Raw genomic sequence first — 15,622 nt, 5'->3', positions numbered from 1 at the left:
ATTAGTGATTGTTGTATATATTAGTGGTTGATTGTTATATATATTAGTGGTTGATTGTTATATATATTAGTGGTTGATTGTTGTATATATTAGTGGTTGTTGTGTATATTAGTGGTTGATTGTTGTATATATTAGTGATTGTTGTATATATTAGTGGTTGATTGTTATATATATTAGTGGTTGATTGTTGTATATATTAGTGATTGCTGTATATATTAGTGGTTGATTGTTGTATATATTAGTGGTTGATTGTTGTATATATTAGTGGTTGTTGTATATATTAGTGGTTGGTTGTTATATATATTAGTGATTGTTGTATATATTAGTGGTTGATTGTTATATATATTAGTGGTTGTTGTATATATTAGTGGTTGATTGTTGTATATATTAGTGATTGTTGTATATATTAGTGGTTGATTGTTATATATATTAGTGGTTGATTGTTGTATATATTAGTGATTGCTGTATATATTAGTGGTTGATTGTTGTATATATTAGTGGTTGATTGTTGTATATATTAGTGGTTGTTGTATATATTAGTGGTTGGTTGTTATATATATTAGTGGTTGATTGTTATATATATTAGTGGGTGGTTGTTGTATATATTAGTGGTTGTTGTATATATTAGTGGTTGGTTGTTGTATATATTAGTGGTTGATTGTTATATATATTAGTGGTTGTTGTATATATTAGTGGTTGTTGTTGTATATATTAGTGGTTGTTGTATATATTAGTGGTTGATTGTTATATATATTAGTGGTTGATTGTTGTATATATTAGTGGTTGATTGTTGTATATATTAGTGGTTGGTTGTTGTATATATTAGTGGTTGATTGTTGTATATATTAGTGGTTGATTGTTGTATATATTAGTGGTTGATTGTTGTATATATTAGTGGTTGGTTGTTGTATATATTAGTGGTTGTTGTATATATTAGTGGTTGATTGTTGTATATATTAGTGGTTGATTGTTGTATATATTAGTGGTTGATTGTTGTATATATTAGTGGTTGGTTGTTGTATATATTAGTGGTTGATTGTTGTATATATTAGTGGTTGTTGTTGTATATATTAGTGGTTGTTGTATATATTAGTGGTTGATTGTTATATATATTAGTGGTTGATTGTTGTATATATTAGTGGTTGATTGTTGTATATATTAGTGGTTGGTTGTTGTATATATTAGTGGTTGGTTGTTGTATATATTAGTGGTTGATTGTTGTATATATTAGTGGTTGATTGTTGTATATATTAGTGGTTGATTGTTGTATATATTAGTGGTTGATTGTTGTATATATTAGTGGTTGGTTGTTGTATATATTAGTGGTTGTTGTATATATTAGTGGTTGGTTGTTGTATATATTAGTGGTTGTTGTATATATTAGTGGTTGATTGTTGTATATATTAGTGGTTGATTGTTGTATATATTAGTGGTTGGTTGTTGTATATATTAGTGGTTGTTGTATATATTAGTGGTTGATTGTTGTATATATTAGTGGTTGATTGTTGTATATATTAGTGGTTGATTGTTGTATATATTAGTGGTTGGTTGTTGTATATATTAGTGGTTGTTGTATATATTAGTGGTTGATTGTTGTATATATTAGTGGTTGATTGTTGTATATATTAGTGGTTGATTGTTGTATATATTAGTGGTTGATTGTTGTATATATTAGTGGTTGGTTGTTGTATATATTAGTGGTTGATTGTTGTATATATTAGTGGTTGTTGTTGTATATATTAGTGGTTGTTGTATATATTAGTGGTTGATTGTTATATATATTAGTGGTTGATTGTTGTATATATTAGTGGTTGATTGTTGTATATATTAGTGGTTGGTTGTTGTATATATTAGTGGTTGATTGTTGTATATATTAGTGGTTGATTGTTGTATATATTAGTGGTTGATTGTTGTATATATTAGTGGTTGGTTGTTGTATATATTAGTGGTTGATTGTTGTATATATTAGTGGTTGATTGTTGTATATATTAGTGGTTGATTGTTGTATATATTAGTGGTTGGTTGTTGTATATATTAGTGGTTGATTGTTGTATATATTAGTGGTTGGTTGTTGTATATATTAGTGGTTGTTGTATATATTAGTGGTTGATTGTTGTATATATTAGTGGTTGATTGTTGTATATATTAGTGGTTGATTGTTGTATATATTAGTGGTTGGTTGTTGTATATATTAGTGGTTGATTGTTGTATATATTAGTGGTTGATTGTTGTATATATTAGTGGTTGATTGTTGTATATATTAGTGGTTGATTGTTGTATATATTAGTGGTTGGTTGTTGTATATATTAGTGGTTGTTGTATATATTAGTGGTTGTTGTATATATTAGTGGTTGATTGTTATATATATATTAGTGGTTGTTGTATATATTAGTGGTTGGTTGTTGTATATATTAGTGGTTGATTGTTGTATATATTAGTGGTTGATTGTTATATATATTAGTGGTTGATTGTTATATATATTAGTGGTTGTTGTATATATTAGTGGTTGTTGTATATATTAGTGGTTGGTTGTTGTATATATTAGTGGTTGATTGTTATATATATTAGTGGTTGGTTGTTATATATATATTAGTGGTTGATTGTTATATATATATTAGTGGTTGTTGTATATATTAGTGGTTGATTGTTGTATATATTAGTGGTTGTTGTATATATTAGTGGTTGTTGTTGTATATATTAGTGGTTGGTTGTTGTATATATTAGTGGTTGATTGTTGTATATATTAGTGGTTGTTGTATATATTAGTGGTTGATTGTTATATATATTAGTGGTTGTTGTATATATTAGTGGTTGTTGTTGTATATATTAGTGGTTGGTTGTTATATATATTAGTGGTTGTTGTATATATTAGTGGTTGGTTGTTGTATATATTAGTGGTTGATTGTTGTATATATTAGTGGTTGATTGTTATATATATTAGTGGTTGTTGTATATATTAGTGGTTGTTGTATATATTAGTGGTTGTTGTATATATTAGTGGTTGTTGTATATATTAGTGGTTGATTGTTGTATATATTAGTGGTTGTTGTATATATTAGTGGTTGGTTGTTATATATATTAGTGGTTGATTGTTGTATATATTAGTGGTTGGTTGTTGTATATATTAGTGATTGATTGTTGTATATATTAGTGGTTGGTTGTTGTATATATTAGTGGTTGATTGTTGTATATATTAGTGGTTGGTTGTTGTATATATTAGTGGTTGATTGTTATATATATTAGTGGTTGATTGTTGTATATATTAGTGATTGTTGTATATATTAGTGGTTGGTTGTTGTATATATTAGTGGTTGATTGTTGTATATATTAGTGGTTGGTTGTTGTATATATTAGTGGTTGATTGTTATATATATTAGTAGTTGATTGTTGTATATATTAGTGATTGTTGTATATATTAGTGGTTGGTTGTTGTATATATTAGTGGTTGATTGTTGTATATATTAGTGGTTGGTTGTTGTATATATTAGTGGTTGATTGTTGTATATATTAGTGGTTGATTGTTGTATATATTAGTGATTGTTGTATATATTAGTGGTTGGTTGTTGTATATATTAGTGGTTGATTGTTGTATATATTAGTGGTTGATTGTTGTATATATTAGTGATTGTTGTATATATTAGTGGTTGGTTGTTGTATATATTAGTGGTTGATTGTTGTATATATTAGTGGTTGGTTGTTGTATATATTAGTGGTTGATTGTTGTATATATTAGTGGTTGATTGTTGTATATATTAGTGGTTGATTGTTGTATATATTAGTGGTTGATTGTTGTATATATTAGTGATTGTTGTATATATTAGTGGTTGTTGTATATATTAGTGGTTGATTGTTGTATATATTAGTGGTTGATTGTTGTATATATTAGTGGTTGATTGTTATATATATTAGTGATTGTTGTATATATTAGTGGTTGATTGTTATATATATTAGTGGTTGATTGTTGTATATATTAGTGGTTGATTGTTGTATATATTAGTGGTTGTTGTATATATTAGTGGTTGATTGTTGTATATATTAGTGGTTGATTGTTGTATATATATTAGTGGTTGATTGTTGTATATATTAGTGGTTGATTGTTATATATATTAGTGATTGTTGTATATATTAGTGGTTGATTGTTGTATATACAGTGCCTTGTGAAAGTATTCAGCCCCCTTGAACTTTGCGACCTTTTGCCACATTTCAGGCTTCAAACATAAAGATATAAAACTGTATTTTTTTGTGAAGAATCAACAACAAGTGGGACACAATCATGAAGTGGAACGACATTTATTGGATATTTCAAACTTTTTTAACAAATCAAAAACTGAAAAATTATGTTATTTGAATGTTTCATTAATCCCATTCAGATCAGATTTACTCTGTACAGAGAAACAGTAGCTGTAGTTTTACTTCCGATATTGATGCGCTGTTTGCAGGGCCTAAAATGAACACCTGCCAAATGCAGGTAGATTATGCCATTGGCAGGTAAGATGTATATTTAACCAGCCATGTAGGCAGGTGATCTGAGTTCCCCAGTGCATCCATCGCACTCACATCTGCGAATAGAAATAGAAATCAAGTATGAGCACATTTATAGCAAAATAAATGGTGCAGTAGCTGTTTTCAAAGTGATTTAGTCATTTTGATTCATAGATGATGGCTAATCACGCAAAGAACTATTGAATCCTATAATAAACACAATTCGTGCAACGCGCAGCAACGCCGCCTGGGAGCACACTGTGATTTGAAGTGCTGAGGTAAGATTCATTTTTAGAAGCACTACACGCAGGCATAAAAGTTGGTCTAATTTACGCAAAAGTCGACTTGAAGTGAGACTTTGTCCTTGTGTCTTTTGGCTATTTACATAGTTCTGTTCACAAGCGGGGTTGTTTTTTCACTGTTTGAGCTTCAACTGTTTACCGAAGACACAACAGCCAACTAGTCATCTCACAGGCACACTGTCACGGACAACTCAGAGTGCCTTGGTCGCCATGGTAACCTCCCCACTGAAAAGGGCAGCTGCATTTTAAAAATAAAATCTGTGATAACATTGAGCAATATACCACATCACTCCTTACTAGTTCTACCGTGCATTCGGAAAGTATTCCGATTTATTTTCCACATTTTGTTTAAGTTACAGCCTTATTCTAAAATGTATTAAATTGATTTTTTCCCCACCTCATCAATATGCACACAATTCCCCATAATTATGAAGACTCTACAAGCTTGGCACACCTGTATTTGTGGAGTTTCTCATATTCTTCTTTACAGATCCTCTCAAGCTCTGTCAGGTTGGATGGGAGGCGTCGCTGCAAGGCAATTTTCAGGTCTCTCCAGAGATGTTAGATCGGGTTCAAGTTCCCTGACCAAGGCCCTTCTCCCCTAATTGCTCAGTTTGGCCGGGCAGCCAGCTCTAGGAGGAGTCTCTGTGGTTCCAGACCTTCAATGCTTCAGAAATGTTTTGGTACCCTTCCTCAGATCAAGGTCACAGGTCATTTGATCTCACTCATCCAGCCACTCGGGTCATGTGACAGTGGTGATGCCCATTCTGTGTTTTTTTTATCATAGTAATCTCATGCCACTAGATATATAAAATAAAAATAATAATTACAAGCCCTTTTTTTGCTTTCTTACAACAGTTCCTATAAAAAATTGTCATTTTAATCCATAGAGACGAGAAGGAGAAGCTCGTCTACAGAGCTATGACTTGCAAACCTCACTCTGTCTCTTCTTGGTGACACAATCCTGTCTCGGAGCTCTACGGACAATTCCTTCTACCTCATGACTTGTTGTTTTTGCTCTGACATGCACCTGTCAACTGTGTGATCTTATACAGACAGGTGTGTGTCTTTCCAAATCATGTCCAATCAATTTCATTGACCACAGGTGAACTCCAATCAAGTTGTAGAAACATCTCAAGGACGATCAATGGAAACAGGATGCACCTGAGCTCAATTTCTAGTCTCATAGCAAAAGGTCTGAATACTAACGTAAATAAGGTATTTTTAAAAATCTGTTTTCGCTTTGTCATTATGTGGTATTGTGTGTAGATTGATGAAGAAAAATATAATGTAATCCATTTCATCATAACGTAACAAACTGTGGGAAAAGGTCAGGGGTCGGAATACTTTCTGAATGAACTGTAATACCAGGATCCAAACTGTGGGAAAAGGTCAGGGGTCGGAATACTTTCTGAATGAACTGTAATACCAGGATCCAAACTGTGGGAAAGGTCAGGGGTCGGAATACTTTCTGAATGAACTGTAATACCAGGATCCAAACTGTGGGAAAAGGTCAGGGGTCGGAATACTTTCTGAATGAACTGTAATACCAGGATCCAAACTGTGGGAAAAGGTCAGGGGTCGGAATACTTTCTGAATGAACTGTAATACCAGGATCCAAACTGTGGGAAAAGGTCAGGGGTCGGAATACTTTCTGAATGAACTGTAATACCAGGATCAAAACTGTGGGAAAAGGTCAGGGGTCGGAATACTTTCTGAATGAACTGTAATACCAGGATCCAAACTGTGGGAAAAGGTCAGGGGTCGGAATACTTTCTGAATGAACTGTAATACCAGGATCCAAACTGTGGGAAAAGGTCAGGGGTCGGAATACTTTCTGAATGAACTGTAATACCAGGATCCAAACTGTGGGAAAAGGTCAGGGGTCGGAATACTTTCTGAATGAACCGTAATACCAGGATCCAAACTGTGGGAAAAGGTCAGGGGTCGGAATACTTTCTGAATGAACTGTAATACCAGGATCCAAACTGTGCAGGGGCCTTTTCGATAAATGCAAAGAGACATTTTTTACAAAACATCAAAAAGTTAACTGACATTCGGAGATTGTCTAACAAATATATAGAGAGGGATGTTTTTCTTCTTCTGTTTGTCGAGATTTACTCTATTTGATTGTAGTGTTGAAAACGGAAAAGCTCTTAAGTCGGTAATCGGTATGCAGTTACGAGTTGCTTATCGGTTGTGTGTCTGGTGCATTGGCACAGAAACCTGTTGGTGGAAAATCGTGGCATAGATTTTGATGTCTTGATAAATATCAACATTCTTTTTTTTAATTTTTTTACCTGATTTGCCCCGAGCTGATTATTACAGCCGGCTCTGATTGTAGTGAAACAGGCAGGGAGAGAGAGCTTGTCTGTGGTGGTCGCTGAAACCGAACCATGCTGATTTACAGTAGTAAAGTTGATATCCATGTTTTTAAACACAGACTTTGTACAGTTATTGATATTTATGGTGGTAATAATTATTTTTTAAATACATATTGAGATGTGCAGGTGTGCATATTTTTTAACAGTACAAGCGGAAGGTCATGTGACAATATTTACAACGTTTGGGAAGGGGGGTGTTTTTTATTTATTTTAATGACAGCTGTTGTTCATACTTGCTGTAATCTGATCTTTTTTGTGGGCCAGATTATGATCTATTAGTGTTGAGGAAAGCTTTAAGTTCATACATTGACAGGGGGCAGGGAGGAAACTTCCAGAAGTGAACATGGGTAGTGCAGTAGTAGCTAGCTAAGAATGCATGGGTGATTCACATCATTGCTCTACTATGTAAACAGGACATCCAAGAAGGAAAATATATAACTTGCATATGTCATCATTTTGCAGATGCTCTTATCCAGAGCGACTTACATGAGTAATACGGGTTAAGTGCCTTGCTCAAGGGCACATCGACAGATTGTTCGCCTAGTTGGCTTGGGGATTTGAACCAGCGACCTCTCGGTTACCAGCCCAATGGTCTTAAAAGCTAGGCTACAATACACCTGCCTGCCCCACTTTAACTTCAGTGGGAAGGGCTGGCTAGAAGGGGAAGGGCTGGCTGGAAGGGAGAGGGATGGCTGGAAGGGAGAGGGATGGCTGGAAGGGGAAGGGATGGCTGGAAGGGAGAGGGATGGCTGGAAGGGAGAGGGATGGCTGGAAGGGGAAGGGCTGGCTGGAAGGGGAAGGGCTGGCTAGAAGGGGAAGGGCTGGCTAGAAGGGGAAGGGCTGGCTGGAAGGGAGAGGGATGGCTGGAAGGGGAAGGGCTGGCTGGAAGGGGAAGGGCTGGCTAGAAGGGGAAGGGCTGGCTGGAAGGGAGAGGGATGGCTGGAAGGGGAAGGGCTGGCTAGAAGGGGAAGGGCTGGCTGGAAGGGAGAGGGCTGGCTGGAAGGGGAAGGGATGGCTGGAAGGGGAAGGGCTGGCTGGAAGGGAGAGGGCTGGCTGGAAGGGAGAGGGCTGGCTGGAAGGGGAAGGGATGGCTGGAAGGGAGAGGGATGGCTGGAAGGGAGAGGGCTGGCTGGAAGGGAGAGGGCTGGCTGGAAGGGGAAGGGATGGCTGGAAGGGAGAGGGATGGCTGGAAGGGAGAGGGATGGCTGGAAGGGGAAGGGATGGCTGGAAGGGGAAGGGCTGGCTGGAAGGGGAAGGGCTGGCTGGAAGGGGAAGGGCTGGCTGGAAGGGAGAGGGCTGGCTGGAAGAGGAAGGGATGGCTGGAAGGGAGAGGGATGGCTGGAAGGGGAAGGGCTGGCTAGAAGGGGAAGGGCTGGCTGGAAGGGAGAGGGCTGGCTGGAAGGGGAAGGGATGGCTGGAAGGGGAAGGGCTGGCTGGAAGGGAGAGGGCTGGCTGGAAGGGAGAGGGCTGGCTGGAAGGGGAAGGGATGGCTGGAAGGGAGAGGGATGGCTGGAAGGGAGAGGGCTGGCTGGAAGGGAGAGGGCTGGCTGGAAGGGGAAGGGATGGCTGGAAGGGAGAGGGATGGCTGGAAGGGAGAGGGATGGCTGGAAGGGGAAGGGATGGCTGGAAGGGGAAGGGCTGGCTGGAAGGGGAAGGGCTGGCTGGAAGGGGAAGGGCTGGCTGGAAGGGAGAGGGCTGGCTGGAAGGGGAAGGGATGGCTGGAAGGGAGAGGGCTGGCTGGAAGGGGAAGGGCTGGCTGGAAGGGGAAGGGCTGGCTGGAAGGGGAAGGGATGGCTGGAAGGGGAAGGGCTGGCTGGAAGGGAGAGGGATGGCTGGAAGGGGAAGGGCTGGCTGGAAGGGAGAGGGCTGGCTGGAAGGGAGAGGGCTGGCTGGAAGAGGAAGGGCTGGCTGGAAGGGAGAGGGTTGGCTGGAAGAGGAAGGGCTGGCTGGAAGGGAGAGGGATGGCTGGAAGGGGAAGGGATGGCTAGAAGGGGAAGGGATGGCTGGAAGGGGAAGGGCTGGCTGGAAGGGGAAGGGCTGGCTGGAAGGGGAGAGGGATGGCTGGAAGGGGAAGTGCTGGCTGGAAGGGGAAGGGCTGGCTGGAAGGGAGAGGGCTGGCTGGAAGAGGAAGGGATGGCTGGAAGGGAGAGGGCTGGCTGGAAGGGGAAGGGCTGGCTGGAAGGGAGAAGGATGGCTGGAAGGGAGAGGGATGGCTGGAAGGATGAGGGATGGCTGGAAGGGGAAGGGATGGCTGGAAGGGAGAGGGATGGCTGGAAGGATGAGGGATGGCTGGAAGAGGGAGGGATGGCTGGAAGGGAGAGGGCTGGCTGGAAGGGAGAGGGATGGCTGGAAGGGGAAGGGCTGGCTGGAAGAGGAAGAGATGGCTGGAAGGGGAAGGGCTGGCTGGAAGGGAGAGAGCTGGCTGGAAGGGGAGGGCCAGAGCAGGCCTCCATAAAATACATCATGATTAGTTTGATTCTAAACAGGGATATCCAACCAGCGTAGGGTGCCTTCATTGAAGTCTGAGGGCACAGTCCCTTCATTATGGTCACGTCGTGCCCACACATCAAAGGAGCCAGACTCTCAAGTCAAGGACGTGTTAACAAGACTACCCTAACACAGTGGCTACACACAAGTCCTACCACACACGGTGGAGTCATTGGCACCACCCAGCACAGATAATATTAGCAGGACTTCTGGTGTGGTGCAGGCTGCTCCCCTTGTGGTTCTGTAATATCTCCATTGCTCTCTGTGTCTATGTGTGTGTGTGTGTGTGTGTGTGTGTGTGTGTGTGTGTGTGTGTGTGTGTGTGTGTGTGTGTGTGTGTGTGTGTGTGTGTGTGTGTGTGTGTGTGTGTGTGTGTGTGTATATATGTGTGTATAAGAGAGAATATAAGAGAGGATAGTAGAGTATAGTAGAGTAGAATATAGTAGAGTAGAGTATAGTAGAGTAGAAGAGAGTAGAATAGAGTAGAGTATAAGAGAGTGTAGTAGAGTAGAATAGAGTAGAGTAGAGTGGAATATAGTATAGTAGAAGAGAGAGTATAGAAGAGTAGATTATGGTATAGTAGAGTAGAAGAGAGTAGAGTATAGTATAGTAGAATATAGTATAGTATAGTAGAGTAGAATATAGTAAAGTAGAGTAGAGTATAATCGAGTATAGAATATAGCATAGTAGAATAGAGTATAGTCGAATATAATAGGGTAGAATATAGTATAGTAGAAGAGAGCATAGTAGAGTAGAGTAGAATATAGTATAGTAGAATAGAGTATATTTGAGTAGAATATAGTGCAGTAGAATAGAATAGAATAGAGTATAGTAAAGTGTAGTATAGTAGAATAGAGTAGAGTATATTCAAGTAGAATATAGTGTAGTAGAGTAGAATAGAGTAGAGTATAGTAGAGTATAGCAGAGTAGAATAGAGTATAGCAGAATATAGTATAGTAGAAGAGAGTAGAGTATGGTATAGTAGACTAGAGTATAGTAGCGTAGAAGAGAGTAGAGTATAGTAGAATACAGCGCAGTAGAATAGAGTAGAAATGAGTAGAATAGAACATAGTAGAACAGAGTATAGTATAGTAGAATAGAGTAGAGCATAGTAGAGTACCGTAGAATAGAGTAGCATATAGTAGAATCGAGTGGAGTATAGTAGAGTAAGGTAGAATAGAGTAGAATATAGTAGAATAGAATAGAGTATTGTAGAGTATAGTAGAATATAGTATAGTATAGTAGAGGAAGGTAGAATATAGTAGAGTATAGTGGAATAGAGTAGAGTATAGTAGAATAGAGTATGGCAGAATAGAGTAGAGTATAGTAGAATAGAGTATGGCAGAATAGAGTAGAGTATAGTAGAATAGAGTATGGCAGAATAGAGTAGAGTAGAGCAGAAGAGAAGATATAATCAGATCCATCTACTCCGTGGAATGAAGCATGTGGTGTATTCCACGTTGAAATGCATTTGGTCCTATGAGTCCATTCACAGTACACTGGTTACTTGTTTTACAGCCCACATAGTATCAATTTGTAGCAGCAGATATACGAACGTGTATGTCTTTCTACCCTACCAACCTCAACCCTTCTGAATGTTACATGTTGTGTGTGTGTGTGTGTGTGTGTGTGTGTGTGTGTGTGTGTGTGTGTGTGTGTGTGTGTGTGTGTGTGTGTGTGTGTGTGTGTGTGTGTGTGTGTGTGTGTGTGTGTGTGTGTGTGTGTGTGTGTAGTCTCTGTCAGCTTTTCACACAAAATCTTCATCTTCATCTGTCGCTTTAGCTGGCCCATTACTCTCTGCTACTCTCTCCCCTCTCTCCCTCACTCCCCTCTCCCTCTCCTCTCTCCCTCACTCCCCTCTCTCTCTCTCTCCTCTCCCTCACTCCCCTCTCTCTCTCTCTCCTCTCCCTCACTCCCCTCTCTCCCTCTCCTCTCCCTCTCGCTCTCTCCCTCACACCGTCTCTCTCTCCTCTCCCCCACCCATCCTCTCTCTCTCCTCTCCCTCACGCCCCTCCTCTCTCGCCCTCACATCCCTCCTCTAACTCTCCTCTCCCTCACTCCCCTCCTCTCTCTCACTCCCCTCCTCTCCCTCACTCCCCTCCTCTCTCGCCTCTCCCCCACTCCACTCATCTAAGTCTCCTCTCCCTCAATCTCTTCCTCTCTCTCCATTTCATCTCCCTCACTCCTCTCCTCTCCCTCACTCCTCTCCTCTCCCTCACTCCTCTCCTCTCCCTCACTCCCCTAATCTCTCTCCCTCCTCCCCCTCATCTCTCTCCCTCATCCCTTCACCTCTCCTCCTCTCCCTCACTCCTCTCTTCTCTCTCTCCTCTCCCTCACTCCCCTCACCTCTCTCCCTCCCCTCTCCTCCTCTCCTCTCTCTCTTCCTCTCTCTCCTCTCTCCCTCCTTCCTTCACCTCTCCTTCTCTCTCTCTCCTCTCTCCCTCATCCCTCCCCCTCTCCTCCTCTCTCTCTCTCCTCTCTCCCTCATCTCTCTCCCTCTTCCATTCACCTCTCCTCCTATCCTCTCTCTCTCCCTCCATCTCTCTCAGAGGAACACGAGTCTGCCAAAACTGCCAGCAGGAGGAATATACTAATTTACACAACTTGCTGGATCTACATTTCTTAATTAGATTACAATTATTCTAATGGTTGTTGTACCACTCTAATATGACATATTAAAACAGGGAGATTACCTGAAGATTATATGTGATAATATAGGATGAAATAGCAGCTTGGATATGATAAATAACAGGCATAATGTTATGTTCAGCTCAGAACTGTTCTCTCTCTCTCTCTCTCTGTCGTCTGGTCAAATCAAGAGTGTGAAAACAACTCTCTCTCTCTCTCTCTCTCTCTCTCTCTCTCTCTCTCTCTCTCTCTCTCTGGCTCTCTGTCTCTCTCTCTCTCCCTCTCTGGCTCTCTCTCTCTCTGGCTCTCTCTCTCTCTGGCTCGCTCTCTCTCTCTGGCTCTCTCTCTCTCTGTCTCTCTGTCTCTCTCTCTCTCCCTCTCTGGCTCTCTCTCTCTCTGGCTCTCTCTCTCTCTCTGGCTCTCTCTCTCTCTGGCTCTCTGGCTCTCTGTCTCTCTCTCTCTCCCTCTCTGGCTCTCACTCTCTCTCTCTCTCTCTCTCTCTCTCTCTCTCTCTCTCTCTCTCTCTCTCTCTCTCTCTCTCTCTCTCTGGCTCTCTCTCTCTCTCTCTCTCTCTCTCTCTCTCTCTCTCTCTCTCTCTCTCTCTCTCTCTCTCTCTCTCTCTCTCTCTCTCTCTCTCTCTCTCTCTCTCTCTCTCTCTCTCTCTCTCTCTCTCTCCTCTCCCTCTCTCTCTCTCTCTCTCTCTCTCCCTCTCTGGCTCTCTCTCTCTGGCTCTCTCTCTCTCGGGCTCTCTCTCTGTCTCTCTCTCTCTCCCTCTCTGGCTCTCTCTCTCTCTCCCTCTCTGGCTCTCTGTCTCTCTCTCTCTCTCCCTCTCTGGCTCTCACTCTCTCTGGCTCTCTCTCTCTCTGGCTCTCTCTGGCTCTCTCTCTCTCTGGCTCTCTCTCTCTTTTCCCTCTCTCTCTCTCTCTCTCTCTCTCTCTCTCTCTCTCTCTCTCTCTCTCTCTCTCTCTCTCTCTCTCTCTCTCTCTCTCTCTGTCTCTCTCTCTCCCTCTCTGGCTCTCTCTGTCTCTCTCTCTCCCTCTCTGGCTCTCTCTTTCTCTCTCTCTCTCTCCCTCTCTGGCTCTCTCTCTCTTTCCCTCTCTGTCTCTGTCTCTCTCTCTCTCTCTCTCTCTCTCTCTCTCTCTCTCTCTCTCTCTCTCTCTCTCTCTCTCTCTCTGTCTCTCTGGCTCTCTGTCTCTCTCTCTCTCTCTCTCTCTCTCTCTCTCTCTCTCTCTCTCTCTCTCTCCCTCTCTGGCTCTCTCTCTCTCACTCTCTCTCTGGCTCTCTCTCTCTTTCCCTCTCTGTCTCTCTCTCTCTCTCTCTCTCTCTCTCTCTGTCTCTCTGTCTCTCTGTCTCTCTCCCTCTCTGTCTCTCTCTGTCTCTCTCTCTGTCTCTCTCTCTCTCTCTGTCTCTCTCTCTGTCTCTCTCTCTCTCTCTGTCTCTCTCTCTCAATTCAATTCAATTCAATTCAAGGGCTTTATTGGCATGGGAAACATGTGTTAACATTGCCAAAGCAAGTGAGGTAGACAACATACAAAGTGAATATATGAAGTGAAAAACAACAAAAATTAGCAGTAAACATTACACATACATATATATATATATATATACACAATGTACAAATAATTAAAGGACACAAGATAAAATAAATAAGCATAAATATGGGTTGTATTTACAATGGTGTTTGTTCTTCACTGGTTGCCCTTTTCTCGTGGCAACAGGTCACAAATCTTGCTGCTGTGATGGCACACTGTGGAATTTCACCCAGTAGGTATGGGAGTTTTTCAAAATTGGATATGTTTTCGAATTCTTTGTGGATCTGTGTGATCTGGGGAAATATGTCTCTCTAATATGGTCATACATTGGGCAGGAGGTTAGGAAGTGCAGCTCAGTTTCCACCTCATTTTGTGGGCAGTGAGCACATAGCCTGTCTTCTCTTGAGAGCCATGTCTGCCTACGGCGGCCTTTCTCAATAGCAAGGCTATGCTCACTGAGTCTGTACATAGTCAAAGCTTTCCTTAATTTTGGGTCAGTCACAGTGGTCAGGTATTCTGCCGCTGTGTACTCTCTGTGTAGGGCCAAATAGCATTCTAGTTTGCTCTGTTTTTTTGTTAATTCTTTCCAATGTGTTAAGTAATTATCTTTTTGTTTTCTCATGATTTGGTTGGGTCTAATTGTGCTGTTGTCCTGGGGCTCTGTAGGGTGTGTTTGTGTTTGTGAACAGAGCCCCAGGACCAGTTTGCTTAGGGGACTCTTCTCCAGGTTCATCTCTCTGTTTGTGATGGCTTTGTTATGGAAGGTTTGTGAATCGCTTCCTTTTAGGTGGTTGTAGAATTTAACGGCTCTTTTCTGGATTTTGATCATTAGCGGGTATCGTCCTAATTCTGCTCTGCATGCATTATTTGGTGTTTTACGTTGTACACTGAGGATATTTTTGCAGAATTCTGCGTGCAGAGTCTCAATTTGGTGTTTGTCCCATTTTGTGAAGTCTTGGTTGGTGAGCGGACCCCAGACCTCACAACCATAAAGGGCAATGGGCTCTATGACTGATTTTCTCTCTCTCTCTCCCTCTCTGGCTCTCACTCTCTCTGGCTCTCTCTCTCTCTGGCTCTCTCTCTCCCTCTCTGGCTCTCTCTCTCTCTCTCTCCCTCTCAGGCTCTCTCTCTCTCTCTCTCTCTCTCTCTCTCTCTCTCTCTCTCTCCCTCTCTGGCTCTCTCTATTTCCCTCTCTGTCTCTCTCTCTCTCTCTCTCTCTCTCTCTCTCTCTCTCTCTCTCTCTCTCTCTCTCTCTCTCTCTCTCTCTCTGTCTCTCTCTCTCTCTCTCTCTCTCTCTCTCTCTGTCTCTCTCTCTCTCTCCCTCTCTGGCTCTCTCTCTCTCTCTCTCCCTCTCAGGCTCTCTCTCTCTCTCTCTCTCTCTCTCTCTCTCTCTCTCCCTCTCTGGCTCTCTCTCTATTTCCCTCTCTGTCTGTCTCTCTCTCTCTCTCTCTCTCTCTCTCTCTCTGTCTCTCTGGCTCTCTGTCTCTCTCTCTCTCTCTCTCTCTCTCTCTCTCTCTCTCTCTCTCTCCCTCTCTGGCTCTCTCTCTCTCACTCTCTCTCTGGCTCTCTCTCTCTTTCCCTCTCTGTCTCTCTCTCTCTCTCTCTCTCTCTCTCTGTCTCTCTGTCTCTCTGTCTCTCTCTCTCCTCTCTGTCTCTCTCTCTGTCTCTCTCTCTCTCTCTGTCTCTCTCTCTGTCTCTCTCTCTCTCTCTGTCTCTCTCTCAATTCAATTCAATTCAATTCAAGGGCTTTATTGGCATGGGAAACATGTGTTAACATTGCCAAAGCAAGTGAGGTAGACAACATACA

This window comes from Oncorhynchus keta, chromosome 17, assembly GCF_023373465.1.
Source record: "Oncorhynchus keta strain PuntledgeMale-10-30-2019 chromosome 17, Oket_V2, whole genome shotgun sequence".
NCBI lineage: Eukaryota > Metazoa > Chordata > Actinopteri > Salmoniformes > Salmonidae > Oncorhynchus > Oncorhynchus keta.
Note: the sequence above shows the minus strand (reverse complement) of the source record.